This window comes from Neodiprion pinetum, chromosome 3, assembly GCF_021155775.2.
Source record: "Neodiprion pinetum isolate iyNeoPine1 chromosome 3, iyNeoPine1.2, whole genome shotgun sequence".
Lineage (NCBI taxonomy): Eukaryota > Metazoa > Arthropoda > Insecta > Hymenoptera > Diprionidae > Neodiprion > Neodiprion pinetum.
This window is the reverse complement of record NC_060234.1, coordinates 6,598,350-6,620,756: the sequence shown is the minus strand read 5'-3', so window position 1 is coordinate 6,620,756 and position 22,407 is coordinate 6,598,350. Positions and strand designations below refer to the sequence as shown.

Sequence of the window (22,407 nt, the reverse complement as noted above, 5' to 3'; positions counted from 1 at the left end):
TTGTCTTTTGCTCTGGTGAGGATGTGTGGTTGTGGAGGAGGTTAGGACATTTTGATGATGTTATATTTCGTCAGTGTTTTGTGAGATGGGAGGTTCTTATTTTATGCTTCGTCTTCCTTAATATTGCAGTTAATTCTCTTGATTTCTTCGACTACTTGTTCCAAGACGTCTAGCCCTTTCCTTGCGGTGAGCGCCCGATCTAGTTTCGCCGGGTCTGTAGCCACAGGTGATTTTAAAGCGGTGTCTGGGTTGGGTTTCCATCGGCTACAAGGCACCGGTCCACAGTACTTTGTTTTCAGCCAATACATCATGGCTGCGGTATTTTGGTATGAGCTGGAAATAACGGTCGCACGGGCAGACGGCCGACGCGGCAGCTGTAGCGCTCCGTTGCCTTCTTCCAAGAAATGCTGTACAGTAACCGGAATAATCTGAATTTCGGCATGAAAATTTCAGGGAATATTCGGAAGAGTGTATATTATTCGATAAAGCAAAAAAAAAAAATCGATTTTTTGAAAATTTCACACTGGAAAGCTCCCTTAATACTTCTGGGTACAAAAACACAGAAAATATAAACATCTATGGCACATACTGTCGATATTATTGCTACATTATGTGCGCTACAAGCACGGCGTTAATCTGCAACCAGCATTTACATGTTACACCCGTAATTCAACACATCAACTACTGAAGCACATCCACAATCCACAAAATCCACAATCCTGTACGTTTGCCCCGTGAACACAACTTATGTACAGTGGTATGATTGAAAAATATCGAGCAGTTTTTTCATCGCGAAATTTTCCTGTTTCGCGAAGCACAATCGAAGTACCCAGGAAAAACTCTAACCAATCTGCAAGGTGATCTGAACAGTAATGGTGGAAATGACCGATGTCGCAATCGCCCACTTCGGGCTTTACAAATGGTCCATCCATCATCAGGTCCGCATCGTTTTCGAGATGACGTCTACACGAGGCGTATCGGTAATCCGAACATGTCTCCGGGTGAACAGTTGTTCTGGCGAAGTTGACCAAGTTTGATATCGATGTGAATTCACTGACGCCTGGAGGGAGAAGTCCATGGAACAGCGGTAACATATCATTCACGTTGATGAGGATCTGTTCATCTTCTTTCCTCCAGGGATCCAGGTTGTACTCTACTCGTAGTTTCTTCCCGTTGAAAAACGTAGTCGTGAACTGGTGAGTTGTCAGCTTCCACAACCTGTGCGGATCAATGTGGTTCACGTCGTTTTTCGGCCAAAGTGCCTGTAAAAAGTTCCGATAATCCGGTAACTCCAGGGACTTCCCTATTTTGAAAATTATTTCCAAGGATAGATGAATTTGTTTCGACGTGGAAGGCAGTGGCGGTGGTGGCGCTGCGATATCTTGAGTCTCCACCACTTCATTTTCACTGCTTGAAATTATTGACATTTTTGCACAACTATACACAACAACTTTCTTCCTCGGCGTCGTGATTCGTTATGACTGTTCACCGAGCAAGCAGGATGTCTATATTTATATGCGTCTGTATCGTAAATATCTCTTACAGTCGACGGGCTCGCTCCATCAACGTTTAAATTTACAGGCTATATCAGTGTCGACATAACTAAATTATGAACCACGCAATGTTTATCTACGTTTTATAGAGGAAAATCCTAATGTTTTCATATATAGGTTTTGTAACACTTATAAACTTGATGTAAGCAAAGCATTTTGTATGACTAACGAGATCTAAAATTAAAACCAAAAGAATGATGTAGAAATACCTCTCGAGAAATACCATTACCTCGGCTCATCCTTATTAGTTTTTTTGCATAAAAACAACTCAAGTGATTGAAAACTGATGCAGATTAGATGTCTCGAGTTCCTAAAAATGTAAACCGAGTGTAAAAATTCGCATCTATGATCAATCGTATATGTAAATAGACAAACGGTCATTGTGCGAATAAAGTTATATCTGTGAATTCATTCATTTTCTCGATACACCAATATTCGCATGTTTTTTAATTTATTTTTAAATACGAGTAGATGGGCGGTACCACTACGATTGATACGGAGCGATACGGTCACCGTTATCCTCATTTCGCAACGGAACTATATTTTTACATTTTCCTTATCGTCCGGCTAGAAGGTAAATTCCACCGGGATTTACAAAATCACATAGCAACTTAGCAACTACCCCGTGTAGTTTTTGTAATATCCCGAGATAAGGTATTATAGTAGGGGAGCCCACGATGCTAAATGGGGATTTACTCGAGCGTCGTAAAGATCTATTGGGTTGCAAAGCTTAGATGATAAGAAGAAAAAAATGTTATATGATATATACCTTTACATCGGTGGGGGAAGCGGATATAGATTTTTAACCCTTAATTGGCACTCTTCCGCGCTCGAACGTAATTGGCACAGTGGGTCTGCTGGACCCGAGCGTGTTTAAACGTACATTCCTCAGCCTGTATTTGATATTTTTACTTGAAAATTTTCTCTGTACTAGTTTTTGATATCCTTTTTAAGATGTCATTGGTTTTGTAACGATTAACTACTTTTAAATATGTTAAAAAAAATCTTGAAAAAAAAAAGAAAAAAATGGGTTTTTTCATTTAAAAATTCATAAGTCATGTAAATTTTAATATTAAGAGCTAAAAATTTAGGGTAATACTCTTGAGATACTAGGCTTTAAGAAAAAAATTAGTATTGTAGCCGAACTTTAAAAAAAGGTATTTATTTGGAACATTGAATATCGATTTTTTTAGGTATTTATTAAGTACACAATTTCCAATGTTTGAAGCTAATTTATTTAATTTTATTCAATTATTTATAAAAAAATACACACAAAGTAACTTATGAATATATAAAATTGAACTTAACAAAAAGTTAGGCACGAAATTCATTCATCAAATTTACATTTGCGGCACAAAGGCGATCGGTGATCGTTGCACATGGCCACATGGCAAACGGCACAAGCGAGGCTAGTTTTGCGATCTTTTTTTTCTGAGCAGAAACCGCATCTTCTCTTTTTCTAATAAAACAAGTTGAGTATCATTCAAGTCAAGATCGATACCATCATTCAACATTGCAGAAATTGCAACGCGAACGTCCTTCCGAATAGTTGCAGTTGCGCCTTGCAACAGTAAAGGAATGACATAGCTGATCGTAGGTGTCAGTGCCACCTTTTGTTGCGTTTTAGTGTCGAACAATATTTGGTTTGTTTCCAGTAATCTCATTCGACCGCATAAACGTAGACAACAGCAACACAATTTTATTTTTTTTTGGAGTGTAACACACCAAAGTCATATCATCCGTGTAACAAAATTTACTATCAGGAAAATCTTTGCTGGCTACTTTCATTTCAAGCGGAATCTCGTTCTTATTTTTTCGAACGGTGCCAGTGATAGTTAGATCATATGGATCTCTTAACATTCTAATCATCAAAGGAATAGTAGTAAACCAATTATCACACGTCACAGTGCGATTAGTTCCATGTATTGGAGTGGTCACTTCACGGAAAAAATATTCCGGCACTGACTCTGCGTTAGAAACACCATGAGTTTTTCCTAAATAAGGAATAGCATAGATCTGAAACAAATTTTAATTGTTAATTGTTAGTATTTTGAACAAATATTATTACATACAATCGTGAAAAAATAATACAGTTAATTTTACCAAGTATGAAGTTTTTGCATCGTTGAGCGTTTTCAACATCAGGCCATACTTATCCGGTTTTGATTTCATGTACACGCGATGCTTACAGCGTCCGCGAAAACCGTGAAGTTGCTCATCAACTGTGCACATGTTACTTGCATGATAATTTTTTGTACAGTTACTTATAAAAATATCCCAGATTTTTCGTATTGGAGCTAATCTATCTTCTTGATTTCTTTCTTCTTTCAAATCAAAACGCAAGCATGATGTTAAAAAATTAAATCGCTTGAAAGGCATTACGCATCGATAAAATGTTACTCCATTTCCATAACTCCAAAGTTTATCTGCATTTACTCGATGAGTTTTCCACATCCCTGAATGATACAAAATGGTAAAGAGAGCTTTGATTTCTACTGCATCCGTCGAACGATGATAACTTTGTAAACGTACATTGCCAGTAACAAGATCAGAACAGACTTTCAATATTTTATCATTAGTACATTCAACTATGATATCAATTATTTCGTCAGAAAATAATGCACTCCAAAATTCATGCATGGATTGTAAGTTAGCAGCATCACCAGTAGGGCCAGGTGTATAGTCAGGTGCGTTAGTGCTCAATCGATCTGAAAAGAAGAAAATAAAAAACTTTACTATTTAATTTATTTACATGAATAAAAGTTGCTATACAATTTTGAAATGTATGATTTTGGAGAGCGCAAAAAAAGACTACTACTATATATGAAGTATACAGTACTTGTATATGTATATATATATACATATACATGATGCATGTTAAAGCCGTCGTCTGGGAATCTGATTCCCACTAACGCGGATCTGCCCTCTGCATTTAGTGTGTCTATCGGCCCAAAGCCGAGAAAGTTGGGCGTAGGTATAGAGTCGGGTGGTAACAAATCTTCAATCAGGGGAAGCCAATCCTCTTCTCCCCTGAGCGTTGCTTCTATGCGATTCCTGGTTACGCGAGGAGAGATGTAACATTCATAAACATTGTGAGATCTCTCATCAATTGGACCAAATGAACCGCTTTCACCCGGTCGATCTGATACCCGAGGTCTGGCGGCGAGGGGAATGTTAAGCATAACTTCGTCCCCAGCCTGAGTGGATGTTTTTCCAATCATCGAAAGATATTCCGAGATGGGTCCTGGTAGAGTGATTGTGTCCAAATAGGTGGCTGCTTCACCTTCGATACGAGCAGCTCCCTCTCTGTTCTGCTCTTGTAATATAACCATTAACTGTAGGTTAAGAGCCACCGTGCAGTGGTGCAAGAACATTGAGTAGGGCAGTTTCCGAGGTATTCTCTCATCAACTGTTAACATATCACGATATGTTCTTTCCACTAGAAGAGGAAAAGTGGAGAAATCCATGTTCTGAGCGTAGCTCTGGCGAACTGGGGTTAGACCTTGGATCGGTCCAACTGAGTATAGAGGTGAAGAAACTTCAGCGGTTTCTTCTTTAGCAGAAAAGTTAGGAATGGGATCTTCTAACTTCTTTGGAGGGGCGGGTGTTCCCTTTCCCTTCCGTTCTCTCCATTGTTGAGTCCGGTTCTTTTGCCTAAGAATCCGTCCTTCATTTTGAGGCTTAGTGGCTTCTTGTTCATATCTCATTTCCACTTCGTCCTCTTTCGCCCAGTTACCTTGCGCTTTTGCCTCATTGAAGGCGCGCATCCGCTCTCTGTTCCTATCCGGTCTTCCGGGATTAGAGGTCGGTTTAACTGGTCTGCTGGTCATACTGACGATTGCATCATCCTACATCATATATTGCGTCATCCTACTACATATATATATAGTGTATGTATATGTACATACAGTCTGTATATGATACGTTTGTACGGTGAGACGCGCACGCTTACTCCGCAATATTTTACTCCAAAAACTTACCAGACTGACGCGTCGGTTGATTCAGACTCCACACAAACTTTTCTTTGCCTCTTCCTCCTTTTCCGTACAATTTCGATTGTGGTCTTCCACGAGATTTGCGTTGGCGATTTTGTAATCTTTCAGCAAGAGGTGTAGAATCGAGCGCATCTTCCTCTTCTTCTCTCAAACGCATTTGCTTTGTTGGAGGTGCATTTTCTAATTCCTCCTCGAGTTCATCTTCTTCTTCTGCATCCGTAGAATCAGTATCTCCTTCATGCTCGTAATCAGAACCATCACAACTTTCAGTTTCACTGTTTTCACCACCAATATTATCTTCGTCATACTGTGTTTCTACTAATTCGTCTCGCAAGAAACGTTGCCGTAAATTGTACGGCATCTATATGAAAAAAATGTAAGTCATAACATCAAAAAAAAAATTATTTCATCAAATATGATACACTTACCTTATAGATTGATGAAAAAAACTGAAATACAGTATAAAAAAATTTTTGTAAAAAACCGTTTTTCACGCGTTAATGGCACACTGGGTCTGCTGGACCCGGGATTTTCGAGAGGTCAACTTTGAGCGACTGCTGAACTCACACTGACGCTTGCCACGCTGTACTAACCGACTTAAGTTACAGTTAGTGATGTCAATTAACGGTAGATGTCGACACTTGGTTCATTTTTCAAAATTTAGTACAATTAAATCGAGCTCGAAAAATCGCTCGGGTCCACTGGACCCACGGTGCCAATTAAGGGTTAAGTTGAATGCTACACGTGATACTTCGATATAAACTATCGTAATCGAGAAAGTGACTTTGATTTGTCCCATGGCATTAACTGATGTAGAATAAAATTTATTTACATCTTCCGAGTTTGACTGCCAAGTGACATATATTTTGTGAGTGAACGCGTTTTTAGTCGGTCTTCGATGATGAGTAGTTTCGGATGTTCGGTTCGAATCAACTCGTACCCGCATAATTGTCGACGTCCTTTCTTCGAAAAGGCGAAGGTTATGTCTTGAGTGGTAACTGTACATACTTCGTCATAGGTTTCATCGATGTTTCTGATTTTTATGGCTCTGCCTTCGTATAAGACGTCGTATCGGTCTAGTTAACAGGAATCCTTTGGCAGGGTTTCCCAAAACGTGTTTCCTCCTTCATTGTCTACGCAATTACCGTTGCTGAAGTCACATGTTGTTCCAGATCGAAATATAATTTTATTTGAATTTAGGTTTATTTTTGCAGTATATTCGGCTAGACTGATCTTTACGTATCCTTGGACTATTACGTCGCTCCATGTTCCGTATTCGTCGGAGTATTGTATGCCTTCGCAAGTCCCGTCAAAATTCGTTGCTCCGCCAAGTGATATTGTTTTTGTCGTTGTTCCATTTGGTTTTAATAAGGATATAACGCTTATTAACTCCGAATCTCCACGATTTGTACAGGTGCATTTGTATGCATTCTTCTTTTGATACAAAGTGTATATATTCGAGTTGTCCGTTGCTAGTTGCCGAAATATGCGAATGCATTCCGCAGTGAAAGATCGATCGATGTATCTCTACTTTGCATTGCGTGATTCGTGCTTCTGACAAGGGGAGTGTCAAACTTGGGAATCACAGATTTCTATCACTTTTATATATATTGTAGGGCAGGGTCCCCTCAATAAATATATAAAGCGGCAAGACGCCATTCGTTTTTATTATTGAGAAATTTCAACTCAAAGTTCTATATGTAAGTTAAGTAGAAGGAACCTTTTTACCGGTTGCAGCAATAGTTCCGTGGCATAGCGGTAACGCTCTTGCTTACTGAGCGACTTTATTTTTGATAATATTGATTACTTTGTTATTATAATTATTACAAATCCTATTTTTATCATTTTTTGTATTTTTTCCTAACTTAAAAATAAAAAAATAATTTATAGAAATATTAATTATTAATTATTTATTTTTGTATTAAATAATTTATAAAAAAAAAAAAAAAAAAGTAACTCTAACGGAACTTGAACAGCCGTTCGGTCCCTCAGTAAGCAAGATCGTTACCGCTACGCCACGGAACTATTGCTGCAACCGGTAAAAGGTTCCTTCTACTTAAGTTACATATAGAACTTTGAGTTGAAATTTCTCAATAATAAAAACGAATGGCGTCTTGCCGCTTTATATATTTATTGAGGGGACCCTGCCCTACAATATATATAAAAGTGATGGAAATCTGTGATTCCCAAGTTTGACACTCCCCTTGTGAGTAGTCGGTGAGTTGTGAGAGCTGCATTTTGATGGTGCTAGTTACAGGTTGTAGTTTCGGCAGGTCGCATGTTCCTACTTCAAGGAGAGATAACGTGGTCAGGTTAATCATTTTCGATCCGCAGTCGTAGGCGATTAAGGCCATAGTCATCCAGATCAGTTGGGGCAGGATTGCTAGCCGGAGATCCATCTCGATCTTCTGTGGTCGTAAAAGAAAATCGACTGTAATTAATGAACATTCTGGTGTTCGATAGAATTGTCTTTTGCTCTGGTAAGGATGTGTGGTTGTGGAGGAGGTTGGGACATTTTGATGATGTTATATTTCGTCAGTGTTTTGTGAGATGGGTGGTTCTTATTTTAGGCTTCGTCTTCCTTAATATTGCAGTTAATTCTCTTGATTGCTTCGACTACTTGTTCCAAGACGTCTAGCCCTTTCCTTGCGGTGAGCGCCCGATCTAGTTTCGCCGGGTCTGTAGCCACAGGTGATTTTAAAGCGGTGTGTGGGTTGGGTTTCCATCGGCTACAAGGCACCGGTCCACAGAATTTTGTTTTCAGCCAATACATCATGGCTGCGGTATTTTGGTATGAGCAGTTTAAGTCCGGGTTCAATTTTGAATGTTCGTCGCACGGGGTTCCGTAGTTTTTTATGTCCGATATACCCGGGCATCCGTAATCTTCTAGGTTGATTACCGTGTTGAAATGTTCACGCAGTATGGTCTCCTTCTCCCTGCCTTTAACGTATACAGTTTCCTCAGCGGCCAGCGAGTTTATTAATTCCTCCAATTGAGCGCGGGTGTTTGATCCGGCTTCCCATGAAAGGCCGTGGAGGCACTCTTTCAGCCAGTGATAAGTCCTTTGAATTTTCGCGGGTAGGTTAGTCCCATTTGTCTTTGTGATGAGGATAAGGTGATGTATTGCGGTTCCGCAGCACCTTCTCACGGTGATTTCTTTAATGACGAACGTGTTATTTTTCCCTCTAAGTCCTTGTATGTCGATAACGTACATCTTTAGCCCTGTAATGTTACAACGTATAGGCGTCAGTACTATCAATTCGGTAAAGTTATGAGTTCAACAAATTCCTTTCATGGTGGCAAATGAATTCATTATGTCTGGGCTATCGAGTGGGCATAATAGTTTTATTATATGGGGTTTAAGAGTCTGATTATCGGTTTAGGTGTTTGGTTTGTTAGAGGATTGATGACGCGTATTCATATTAATTTTTTTTTTATGCTTGCATGTCCCTTGGGTTTAGACGGGGTGTTGGTTTTATTCGGGATCGTTGCAAACCTTTTCGATCGTGTTAACGATGTGTCCCAGTAAATTCAGGGCTATTTTCTTATATGACTCGGGCACCTCCCGTTTCGGTGTTTCCCGTCGTCGTTGACAGCTTGGCATTACTATTTGTGGGAGCCGATTAGGTTCGTTTGTCCGTTTGTCGCAGTTTACTGGCTCGCGGAAGGATTGTTTCATCCAGTGAAGTAATGCTGTGACATTGCGGAGTGGACAGTTGAATTTAAAATCCATAAAAGAGTGTTGGATGCAGGATACTCCGCTTTCTTTAATCGCCGCTAAGGGCGGGCAACCGTGGTCGTCCAGGTTTATTATGTCGTTTAAGTATGGCCTTAAGGTTTCGACCTTATCTGAGCCCTTTACGTAGATTCTTGTGTTCTTGTACATTACTTCTAATGCCTTAGTTACGTCACTGGCAACGGTGGTGCCATCGTGCCAATCCAGCCCGTGGTGGTGATCTGTTAATTGCTGGTTGAGCGTTTGGATTTCTGGCGGAAGAGTAGATTTTTCTGTTTCCATGCGGACTATTGAGTGGTGTATTAATCCTTCGCAGCAACTCATCACTGCGATTTCCTTCATCATGAAGACGTGATTTTCCCCGTGGAATCCTTGAAGGTCTATGATGTACATTTTGGAGCTGCAATCACCATAGTTTTGCATCAGTTAGATTGTTACTCGCAATTAATAATCCTCATCAACATTACGATTTCAACTACTACATCAACATTTCAATTTTGCAGATGATTCTTTTGGCAAACCAGGAAAAATTGGTCATAATATTCAGCTCAGCAGCTTGGGTCACCAATTACCGATAAAGTATTGAAATACACCGGACAACGGGCATTCTGTCGCTCTGATCGAACGAACCGAGGAAGGAGTAGTTATTGGATAAAAGATTTAATTAACTGGCTTACCTTTTGAGAATAATCTGGATATGATGACTTGCAGCGTAGACTGGTGAGAGGATTTAACGGAATGACTGATTTTAATATATTTGGATACTTTGATTAACTTGGATTTATTTTATAAGTTCAATATTTCAAGTCACAAAAACGTAGTTACGTAGTGTAAGATCTTAAATTAATATGACAAAATGGAGCTGAAAGCTCGCTGGACTTTTGGGCAGAGTAACGTTGTATGAAAAGTTTAAGGGGTTAGGGGTAGTCAGAGGCCTGAAAAAACGATGATTTTCAATAATTTTTTTTTTGGTAGCTCATTGCTTCATTTTACAAAAATCAAAATATAGCTTTACTACATCATGTTTCGACTTGACTTCACCAAAATTTCAAAAAAAAAAAATTAATAATTTTAAAAGTTATCGATGTTTGTGTGGAACCCGTTTCTCTAGAAGTCCCTTGCGGTGATCATCACAAGTCCTTGGAGATTCATCTAAAATCAATCGGACAAGAAAAATTAGTTTTATTAATAGATAATCTTGTGCCTGATCGAAGTTTTTTTTTTTTTTTTTTTCAAAATTAACAAAATGGCGGCCTCAAGAAATTTTTTTCAGATTTTCGAGAAAAAAAACTGACAGTTAATTGTTCAAAAAAATTCAAAATTTTTGAAAGAAAAAAAAATCCTTCGATCAGGCACGAGTTTTTAATGTTTTTCAAAAGTAGAATAAATTTTATTGAAATCTACCGAGCAGTTTTTAAGTTACAGTGATCACCAGTTCAAAAACATAGTTTTGAGAAAACTGCATTTAAAGTTTTACTATTGATTTATGTCGAGTTATAAGAATTATTTAACGACTTACACTGAGTCATCTATTCCTGGACCATATAATAGTTCTTCAGCCGTCATAGCAGCTTCCAAAATATCGATTTGCTGGTGCCTACGTTGCAATCTACCTTCTCGAGTGTTATCATTAGCGCGCTTATCTGCCACTTTCATACGTGCAGCATCCATTTTTTTAGCACACCGATGAGAATTAGGCCCACAATCAAGTCCTAGTGTATTCATTATGACTAATAATGAATTTATACCTTCATTGAATATACAAATAGCCACGTATGCAGCTATTTGTACGATAGTATAACTAGTATTTACCGTTTTTGGGCATACTTTCCATACTAGTTGATTAAAGCTTTCATTATTATTTTGATTGAATCCACCTACACATCTTGAAAGTAAATTTTCATTACTGAGATCTTCGTAAATAGGCTTGATAGCTTTTAAAACATCAGGAGGTAAGGGAGAATAATCGTGAACATAAGTAGCAAGCTCTCCTCTTGCTTCAGCGCGCTGGTAAGAGCACCGAGAATCTTCGCCTTTTGGACACATATCATGATTCGGCTTTCCATCGCTCGAGCCGTAGTGATAAAAGGTTGCCATTATAGCAGATTTCATATTTTCAATAGACTCACAATGCCGGCGTATTGATAAACCATAGTATACAGTTAGTTTGTCTATTACTTTTCCTGTAAGCTTACCTCGACCACCAAGACCTTTTTGATGAGTCTTCAGTGTACGTAATCGAGTCCCCATCCGCTTTTGGACATGCCCTATACATTCCTTTTTATTTACGGTTGTATTTTTGTAAGGATCTGATTTTATAATTCCTGAATAGGTCTTGGAGTCACCATCACCGATATAGTTTGCATACTTGACTCCATATTTTGTTTCAGAATGCGAAAACATTTCGACCATCGCGTCCACCTCCATTTTTCCAGAAGACCCTTTGTGATTAGCAGAACACTCATATTCATGCGATTCATACCATTCCTGGAACTCAACTGTATTTGTTTTTTTTTCCAATACTCACATAGCTTACAATATGCACTTTTAACGTTTATATCAAGAATCTTTCCAGTAAAATAGCCAATTATAGAAGAAACTCCAAATGACGATGTATATCCCCGTTTTTGCCAGGTTCCATCTCCCGATACAGTTAAATGATTTATATCTTCATTTTCAGTTGTAGTCATTGCTTGCTTTTCATCATTCACAGCTTTCGTCATGAAGGCTTCTGCGACGGTTTTACCACAATTTAAAATCTGTTTCAGTAAAATTGTATGCGTACATTTGTTTAAAAAAGACGGCATGTCCATCAGGCCACAAAACTTACACAATCCTTCGTATCCTATTCCTAGTATTCTCATTACAAAAATGAAACGTCTGTTTATTTCATAAGAATGCCCAATGAAAGAACAGGAAGGAATATATTCATTTCCACAGTTATTACATGCAACTACAATCTTGAATCCCAGCCCGCGTGTACTTGCTGTTTGAAACAGTACATTTCCATCACATTTTTTACACTTTATAAGAGCAGAAATCGCAGTGAATACCTTAATGAAATTTATTATTCGATATTCAGTACTGCTGTCTTCAGGTACATCATCTTCAGTGTTTTGTTTTAATTTTTTAGAAGATGTACTCTGAATATTTTGATCACGTTCCGCTGTTTTCGGATTATACATATTCTTTCGTTTGACTGAACGCGACTTATTAATCTTTTCAGAACTCCGAAGTTCTCTTGAAACCTTTTTAGAATCACGTCCCATGGTAAATCACTTGAGAAATAATTTATTTTAACACAAAACTATCTACTAATCAGTGCAACGACTACAGGCATACTGGCAACAAAAAAAAATATTTTTCTGCTCTTGTACTACCTAGAAATTGTGAATATATTTAGTAGGGTATTTATATGTGTATGGAATGGGGAGATATTATGACAATGTAACACGAGAAATCGGCTGTTTGCAACTGCTGCTAGCTACCAGCTCTCGAACGCCAAGTAGCGCCCGAGCGCACTTTGTTACTTGTTGAATAACTCGGAAAGAATTTCTCGGATTCACTTCAAATTTTCACACAATATTTTTAAAATATTATACTTTAAGAAAATGCAAAAAAAAAAAATCGATTTTTTGAAAATTCTGACTACCCCTAACCCCCTTAACCCGTTGAGGACACACATCGAAAAAGTAACGTTGAGGACACACGGGGTCCAGCGCACCCCACGCAGAAAAACAGTTCTCATTTGTGTTTTACGCTATGTATCGACTTAAAACCGGTGCGAAACTTTAATTTTATATTCTCTCTAAATAATCTTATGATTGTTTTAATCTTTTTATGATTTTAAAATACTAAAATATTGTTAAGAAAAAAAAACTCACGAAATTGAACTTTTTTTATAAAAATAGTATTAGAAATTTTAATTTTCAAAATATCAAAAAAAATCCGACGGCGTTTTATTCAAAAAACAATATTTTTTCGAGAAAAAAATAAAATTCTGATGAAGTCTGAAAAAAGTATATTTATTTTGAAGTTTGAAGTCACGAATCTCGGTCATTCTTGTAATAAAGAAATAGTACAACTAAACATGCAGAAAAATGTAAAAGCATAAATTTTTTTAATAGAAAAATTATTTATTGTATCAAATATAACATAAATATATAAATATTAATAATGATATGCGATAAAGAGAGGAGCATAGGCTGTGAAAATTTAAGTTTCTAATTGCCAATCTGGCAAACTTGGACACTATAAAGCGAACGGCGAAGCCGATCCCTCTAGTCAGCCCATATTGAAACAGTATGTTTATCTGATGTTAGAACTAATACAATTTTATTTTTTTTGGGCGTAAATGATACCAACGTCATACTATCTGTGTGACAAAATTTTGCGGCTGGAGGATTTTTCGAGGCTACTTTCATTTCGGCAGAAATTTCTTGCTTATTTTTCTAATGGTACCAGTAATTTTTAGTTGATAAGGATCTCCTTTCATACGTTCCAAAAGAGGCACAGATGTGAACCAATTATCGCAGGTGACTGTGCGTTTACTGCCATGAATTGGAACTGTAGTCTTTCGAAAATAGTATTCTGTCAGCTTTTCGTTTGGCAGGATATCAGTCAATGGTATTTTGCCCAAGTATGGAATGGCGAATATTAAGTATGACGTTGATGGATCATTTAACGAAAAAAATTTCAAACCGTACTTATCTGGTTTAGATTTGATGTACATACGAAATTTACAACGCCCGCGAAATCCAAGTAATATTTCATCAACTGTACAATCACGGCTGGGCTTGTAACATTGGCTACAATTTGAAATAAAAATTTCCCAAATTTCACGGATACAAGCAAACCTGTCATCTGCATTTCTCGTATTTTTATCATCAAAACGTAAACATGAAATTAAAAACGTGAATCTCATTCGTGACATCACACATCGATAAAAATTAATTCCGTTTTGATTACTCCACAAATCATGAGTATCAACAGTTGCTGACTTCCAAGCACCACTTTAATACATAATACCAATCAAAGCTCGTAATTCTTCTTCATCTGTGTGATGGTGGTATGTCTGAAGATCAGTGTCCTACTGTATTAGTAATGCACATAGTAGAGGATCCGGCCCTAAATCGACCTTCACCGAGGTGATTAATGAACAAATTATGTTTTAAATTAAATTTTATACACTAAACAATAAATAAAAAATAGGTTGCCTGAAAAAATCCTGGCAAGGCTATATTAAATTGTTAATTAAAAAATGATTTTTTTTTTAAAATTGTACCGGTGAGATTAATGAAAAAATCTTATACCAACAGAAAGTATGAAACCTGTAGAGTGTGCAATCGATAGGTTGCCGATTTTTAACCTGGCCAGACTACTAGGTTGACAGGTATAAACAGGTGTATTAAAATTAGGTTCTTACACTTTTCATGATTAATGAAAAAATTTTATATCAACATGTGCGCTGTTTTATTCTGAACACGTTGATATAGGGTTGACTGCAAAAATATTGGCCCTAATAACGGTTGCCGAATTTTAAAAATTAAAATTTCGGCCGAACTGGCAATAGAGTGACAGAGAGGTCCAATCTAAATTTCCCATGCAACAGAAAAGGATGCAATACGGCAGCTGCGCGCGACGCGACCCTCGAACGAAAGTGAGTGCGCATGCGATAGAGAAAGAGAACGATATTAGTAAACAATGAGTGTTATTTTGGAGCAACTGGAAGTTTCGGAAAAGATAATTAAATAATAATGTAATATTATTCATAAATAATATATTATACAAAATATTAAACAATATTACTTAGAATAAATAAATATATAATGAATTAATTATATATTTATAATATTATTCTGAATAAAGAAATGTATACTTATCTTGAATTTTTTTTTGCTCTTTCAGTATTAAAAGTAAAACTAAACCAAATGGACAATTAAAAATCAAAATCATAAAAAAACTTCAAGGATTTTGTATTAAGTAAAAAAAGTTTATTAGAAAAAGAGAAATACAAAAATGACATGAATGAAAAAAAAAAATTCAATTAACGCTTATTAATCAATGTCTGACTCATCAGAAGTAAAATTTTGATCGTCGAATTCATTAGATTCAGCAGACTCTTCCTTTTCTTCATTCTCCGTCATTTCTACAATGTCATGGATTTTCAAAGGGGTTTGGTCCCCAATAAACCCTGTTGGTTTTAAATAATCATCAAAATACCAACCGTAGTTTTCAGGATTAACTTTTGCACAGGTAGAGTCAGTTGCATTAATCTGACGCGCTCGAGAATTTCTGATGGTCAATTTTTTTTTACTAATCTGATCCTGTATCCTTCACGGGCGGCCTTATATATGGGCCTCATGTTTCGTGGATGTACTTGACCCGGGTACAAGGTATCCCCCTGTATATTAATCTGCCGCGCTTTAGTAAATCCCGAAATCCCCGCTTGGGCTCCCCTACTATAGTGTCTGGCTCAATTCCGGCGAGATCGAAGTTGTCCTGCCGATCGGTGAGATCGGTGGTCTCTTATCTCAGCCGCGGTTCCACTTCAGCAACGGGAGACCACGTGAGCTGATTGCGGGACGCGCTCGGCTGCGTGGGTGGCGTGAGCGGCGCGTGTGGCGTAGTGAGTGCTTTCTTCTGTGGCGCGCGACTGGAAAGCGTGAAACGCTTGTTGCGGTGCGTGAATTGTGCGGCGCGCGACCGACAAGTTGGTTTCACAAGGTTGTTGTGAACCAGCCCCCTGCCACTCCGTGTTTCAGAAAACGAGTCTATCTTGTCACACTCGGCAGAGAGCGCTAGTAGTACAGTTGCGCGATTACCTTGACGCTCTTGACGAGAGCACTACAATATTTAATTCACTTTTATTCAAATAATTTTATTTAAATAATTTTAATTTTAACTATTTTATAATTATTTACTATTTAATTTTTCAAATATATAATTCTTAATTATATATATAATTAAATATATAAAAATATATAATTCTTAATTAATAAATTATTTTGAACATACTCTTAACAATAATAATTGTTTTATAAAATTAATAATAGTAAAATTTTTAAATCAAAATGTAAATTATGCGCTATGCAAGGGTCAAAAGAAATCAATAATAATTTTAAAAAATAATCAGATACAATGTTTATTCATAACTAAAATCTTACAAAAATAAATAGAGTAAATACAGTAAAATACATATTGTTTATGAAAGGGTATTAGCTGGAACAAAATTTAGCTTGTTTTTTTTTTTAATTGACTTTGTTTTTTATTACTTTTATTAATTTGCGATGCATATTGTTGCATTCGTAATCTAATATAGTAAGTGATTGCATTTAATAGGAGCTCTCCTGCATGTTTAGGACACGGAAATCTCAAAATATTAGAGAAAATCATTTCAGTCATTACATCTTCGAATACATGTACAGAATGGCAGTGTTTTTGAAAAATTGCTTCGAGTTTTTTAATAAAGAAATAAAAATTTTGATTCGGGTGCATAAAAATTTGATCAGACTTGATATTTAATGCTAAATAATCATCGTCGGATAAATCTACTGAACAGTCACGGATGCCTTTTTGACACTGTTCGCAAGTAGTACTTTTATAAATACGTGAAACTACAACCTCAGTAGCGTAATATAATATATAATCTAATGATTGAGATTCGTTATAGCCGTGGTCATGATTTATATCGAAATTATTATCTATAAAATTATCAATTTCTACAGCCTCACTTAATTTTTTACGTAGTGTTCCAATAGTTTTAACGGATTCAGTCGGAGATTTTTGAGAATAGATTAAGTTCTGATAAAGTAACAAGAGGTTCTTTCGAAGTCACCGTACAGTTTCCAGATTTAGGAGGTTTTAAAATGTTAAATAGTGATAAGATTTTATAAATCTGTAGAAAAGTTGGAAAGGTGGGGTGATCGTTGGATCCACTCGCCTGTCTTACTGTGCCAAAAAACCTCTATATAAAATATTGTGGGAAAAAAGTAAATAAACATTAGTAAAAAGTATATATGGATTAACCCGATTGTGACTACGTTTGATGTTCAATCTGTAAATGAACATTGTTATTTATTTACTGTAGCAAAGAGTAAAACTCTATTTTTGTTAGTATAAACTTATTGTTTTAAACAAGTAATGTTATAAACAAGCAATGACTTAAACAAATGATAGTTATTAATCATTGTTTGAAAATTCTTAATGAATTGTTCAAAACAATAAATTCGAGTCTAAAAGTTATCAGTAAGCAGAAGAGTACAGAAATTCCCGTGGTAGTACCCCTTGTGGGATAAATTGTGCTCTTTGTCGGTAAAGAGAATCACGCCATCGAGCGGGATTGATAACTGCATTACCGAGCGCACTCCGTGAATCCTCAGGCATTCGAGTGGACCCCGTGGATCCTCGAACGTTCGATCGAGAATCCTGGCAATTGTCAGGTTTTGAGAGCTTCCAGGCGGTTCCAAAATATATAATCAATAATTGTGAATTTAGCGTGATTTATTCCTCAAAATAATCCATAAAATCATTATTGTTATCCTGTTCGCTAACATTATCATCATTATCATCAGTATTCTCGACATCAATAATTATTACGATAGTTTCATTCGCCCATTTTTCAATAATTATTTCTATACATATATCCCCGTAATTTATATAATGTTGGCTGTTTGGCCTCACTCGAGCAGCTCGCGCGTCCTCAACGAGTTCCCGAAGCTCCTCCAACGAGAACTCGCGTGTTGCTTCGGAAAAGCCTATAATTATCTCTTCCTCAGCCCCATCATCATCATCAGCACTTGAATCATACTCGTGATGGGAATGAGATGCCATTTTTCTAAAATTGATTCGTGATGAAAAATCTGTAAAAAGAGCAAACCGAAATAGAAAAGTTGATGCTGCTGCACTCACCATTTATATACATGATAAATCTCCAACCCAAAAAAGTTTGCACATATTCAAAATGAGTGATACGACGAAAGTATGAAAGATACTAAAATTTTATTTTTAATGTAGTGCTACACACCAATTCTCATCTGAATAATAGCCATCATCGTCAGCTCTATCGATGTCTCCCAGCATTTGATGGATTTGATCAATCTCATCAAGAAGCAACCTAAATCTGACGCGTACATCTTCGCAACCGTCAAAATCCATCTGCAAACTCCACCCGCTCGTCATCAACATCATCGTCATTCCATACACCCTCCACCTCCGCCTCCCCCTCATCCTCCTCCTCCTCATCCTCAACATCAGTCGGTGATGGTGATGATTCTAGATGATGCTCGCCACTCAAATTTTGCTCAAACTCGCGATCATCATCACCAGCACTGTTGTCAATACATGGCTCGGTGTCGATAATCAACGTATCGGCATCACTATCGATCATTTCATCATCCTCCTCCTCATCGTAAGCCACCTCTCTGCACACCCGCTTATAAGTCGGCGATCGTGGTGGTGAATTGGGTGGGGAGTCTGACGGTCCTCTTTTTCATCCATTAATTTTTTTTTTTTTTTTTTTTTATACGATTCTAAAATTTTTCCAGAATTTTTATGGATATGATGGTGGGGAATACAGAAAAGTTGAAACAAATCGAAAAACTTTGTTAACATACTAATAAAATGCGATAATCATTACGGAATTCAAATCAGCTTTGTAATTGTCAATTCAAATCGGCACGATTATAAAACTTGAGTTTGATTACACTGGGAGATGTGTACAATCGTAAGAGGATATATTTTAACCATCAACAATAATTGTACCGGTAGATTCACAATGAATAATTAACATTCAATATCGTATACGGATTGATATTATAATTATTTATCGAACTCAAGAGTATGCAAAATCATATTGGCCAGTCGATATTATTATACGGTAACAGGATCCGTTAATATCAGCCACGTAATTGTGAAGGTTATTGTGTTTTCTATTACATCGACCCTATGGTGTACGTAGTGTAACGAAGGTACCTCCTTACCCTACATATTTTAAAAGAAGATTTCCTTTGAGTTGCTCAGGTGCAGATAATGACTCAAGATTAAAGTAATCATCAATGTCGCCTTCGACTTTGCAATGGGTGTAGTATTGATCAAGCGGTTCGTTTACACCACGATCACTCACTCGTAATCCGTCTTGCTGATTGCATATCAGCTGAGTCTTCTGTCCATCTGGGGTGAAGACTATTGGCTCGGAAAAGTATTTACCGGCCTTCTTATTTAGATAGTTCATCTTTGCCCTAAGATCGTCTATATCGTCTTGTAAATCTACCACCTGGTAGTTGGGCGGGATTACGTCGTTGGGATTCTGAAGAACTGGGTTCTCCGGATGCCCGTGCCAAATGGCCCCAGGGATGGGGTTGTGCTGATAAAACGCACGTCGTTGTTGCACTGGCGTGTCTTCTTGCGACAACGCTTCAACAACCTCTCTGAGATTAGAGAGAACAACTTGCTCACTCTGAGGTACTATTCTCCCCTCATGATAATTGTCTCTGGCAAGTTTGGGCACGTAAGTAGCATCATACACTACAACTTTCCCAATTGCGTTGATTACTGTGCTCAGTTGATCTGGAAGCACAACAACCGCTTTAGCGGTTTGAATCCATTCCTCGTTCATGGTATAATAAATATATGAATTAAATGGTTGCTGCACCAACCACTATTGTTGTAAAAGCAGTCCTTCTCTAGACACAAGCTTGAGAACAGGAATTTTGTGAATGTACGACATTTTCCTATCTTATTTTCTGTGTTTCACTGAATTTTGCTGTATTATCGGAGAACCGCTCAATTTGTTTGTAACATAAAAGTGACAGTAGGTATAACGGAGGGTAGTTTTTTCATCAATAATATTCGTGTAATAAAATTATGTAGCTCAATATATAATACGAGACGTCAAGTGCGAGGAACCGCGTATAATACCTTAGCATTCACATGAACATTCGTTACTCAATACCAGACGTGGGAACGCGCAGCAATTAGTCACAAAATTACTCAGAGCGAGCTGATAAATTAAAAAAATTAATTCCTCGTAGAAATGTCTGACAATGAGTTTGGAAATTTTACAGATTCGAACGGATCGGGAGTTTCCTTAGTCGTCTAATTTTCGTGTTTTTTCACACGAAACGCACTTTTTTCGTCTCAGAGCGTCGCCGCAACAGCTCTTCGTACGGTGTGTCTTCCATGTCTTCTAACGTCACGTGATGACTCTCCTCGGGAGCACGCGAGAGACAGCAAGAACACCGCGTTCGTTCCCTTCGACAATCTATGTCGTAGCTTCCACATATTACAGGATTCACGCACGAATTTCCTATCGCCAGAATAAATGAATATTCCCGGAGCCACGTGTCGTCTCGCGGCGAACTCTCTCTGTCAAACGTGTACCTGTGAACAAGGAATAGTTGTTTATGCTACATGTGGGATAAGTAGCAAATAATCGGACAGTCGTGTTGTTGCGACATGAGCGTAATAGTCCAAGAGCTGGCGGCAAAAATCGACAAGAGTTTAATATAATCACAGACTTGCTTATAAGCAATACTAAATATGGTACTGACTTTTCTCCTTGGGCTGAGAACGCTCGCACTGACGAAGAAAATCATTCCGGCAAGGAAAATGATAAGCGATGACACGCTTCTCACGCACATGATCTTCAATTTTGTTAACGAATTCATAATCGTTAACTGTTTTCGCATTCGATATCAAGGAACTCGCAATGCTATTATTGTTCGATAAGTGCAATGTCAAATACCGGGAATGCAACCTCTTTCTTGCTTGACCGCAAAATATGCATAGATTTGAACTGCTAGCGGCGGTTTCCTCAACAATACCATTAAAATACACCAGTCTAAAATAAATTCATTTATTAAAATAAATACTATACCTCGTTTCCGAACATGATGGCATGTTCATTGGTATCGCGATTTCGGCAGCCGAATTACTCGCATATACGTCAGACGGTATCGGTACACTTGCATTTGAACTGTAAAAACGTATATTTTAATATTTTAATTAAGGATGTTCTATGCTGTCATGCGGGAGGGTGAACGGGCAGAGGGGTACCCTATACTTTAACACAGGAGAGAGCAATGGCTGTCAACTCGAAGTAAACAAATTCTTCTGTCTTAAAACTGTATAAATGACACTTTCGTATGAAATATATCAGTTAAAATAATTTTCATATAATTCCTAAAACTTTTTATAATTCACATTATATATTCCACGTAACTTTATAATAACTATTAACAAACATTTGATGAGAAATAGTAATTCATGGTTATGTTCACTAAAAACTTCTGCTAAGTTTACTAATACAGACGTATACATGTATACACGTATATTACCTCCTTGCAACGATGCCAAATCTCTCACGTGTAGTCGTATCAGTTACGAGAAATTTATTTTAATATTCAAATGCTCTTTGAATCATTCGGAATGGCATATACCACATTTACGGAATAAATCTATGAAAAATATACTTTTTAAATATCCAATGCTTATTTTTGTCTCTTAACTTTTTCTATTAAAAAAAATCATGAAATTGAAACGAATCTTCGGCCGTCCATAAGAGCCCGTGTTATTTTGAGAATTTTCAACATCAAATTACTCGATAAAATCACCGACACGTAAAATTTTGCCAAATAGAAGATAGGTTTAGTTTTATCGATACAATCATGTTGCAAAATTTTAAAGAATTCTGTTAACTTTTTTTCAACCACAGAACATCCTTAAATAAAAATCAATAGAGCAGTAAATACAATATAAAATAAATACAACGATACAACTGTTACAAAAGCGTCATTTATAAGCTGTTAATTGAACACAGATACACTGTTTTTTGCAGTTGAAAATTATGTTATGTTAAATAAATATCTCTCTCACCTCTTCTGATAATCGAACGGATCAATCGAAGTGCTCGCTTGTAAATCATGAAGCGTCGATGTATTTTCACTCGATCTGTAACAAAACATATTTCAATTAAATAAAAGTAATTTCGTGCAGTATAGACGATATAACAAACATTAAAAAAAACTTACTGTGATACAGAAGGTTGACTACCCGAAACTGCTTTTCTGAAACGCTTTCCCAAAGCCGTGAATTTTCTGTAGCACTGAACATGATAACCTTCAAT

The 22,407-nt window shown here is 37.1% G+C and overlaps 1 long non-coding RNA gene across 5 annotated transcripts in view; it reads left to right on the top strand.

The window, feature by feature from the left end:
• The window catches only part of LOC124214942 (uncharacterized), a 159,708-nt gene that overhangs the window by 9,992 nt on the left and 127,309 nt on the right, over positions 1 to 22,407 (top strand). The gene's annotated exons all lie outside the window — the stretch shown is intronic.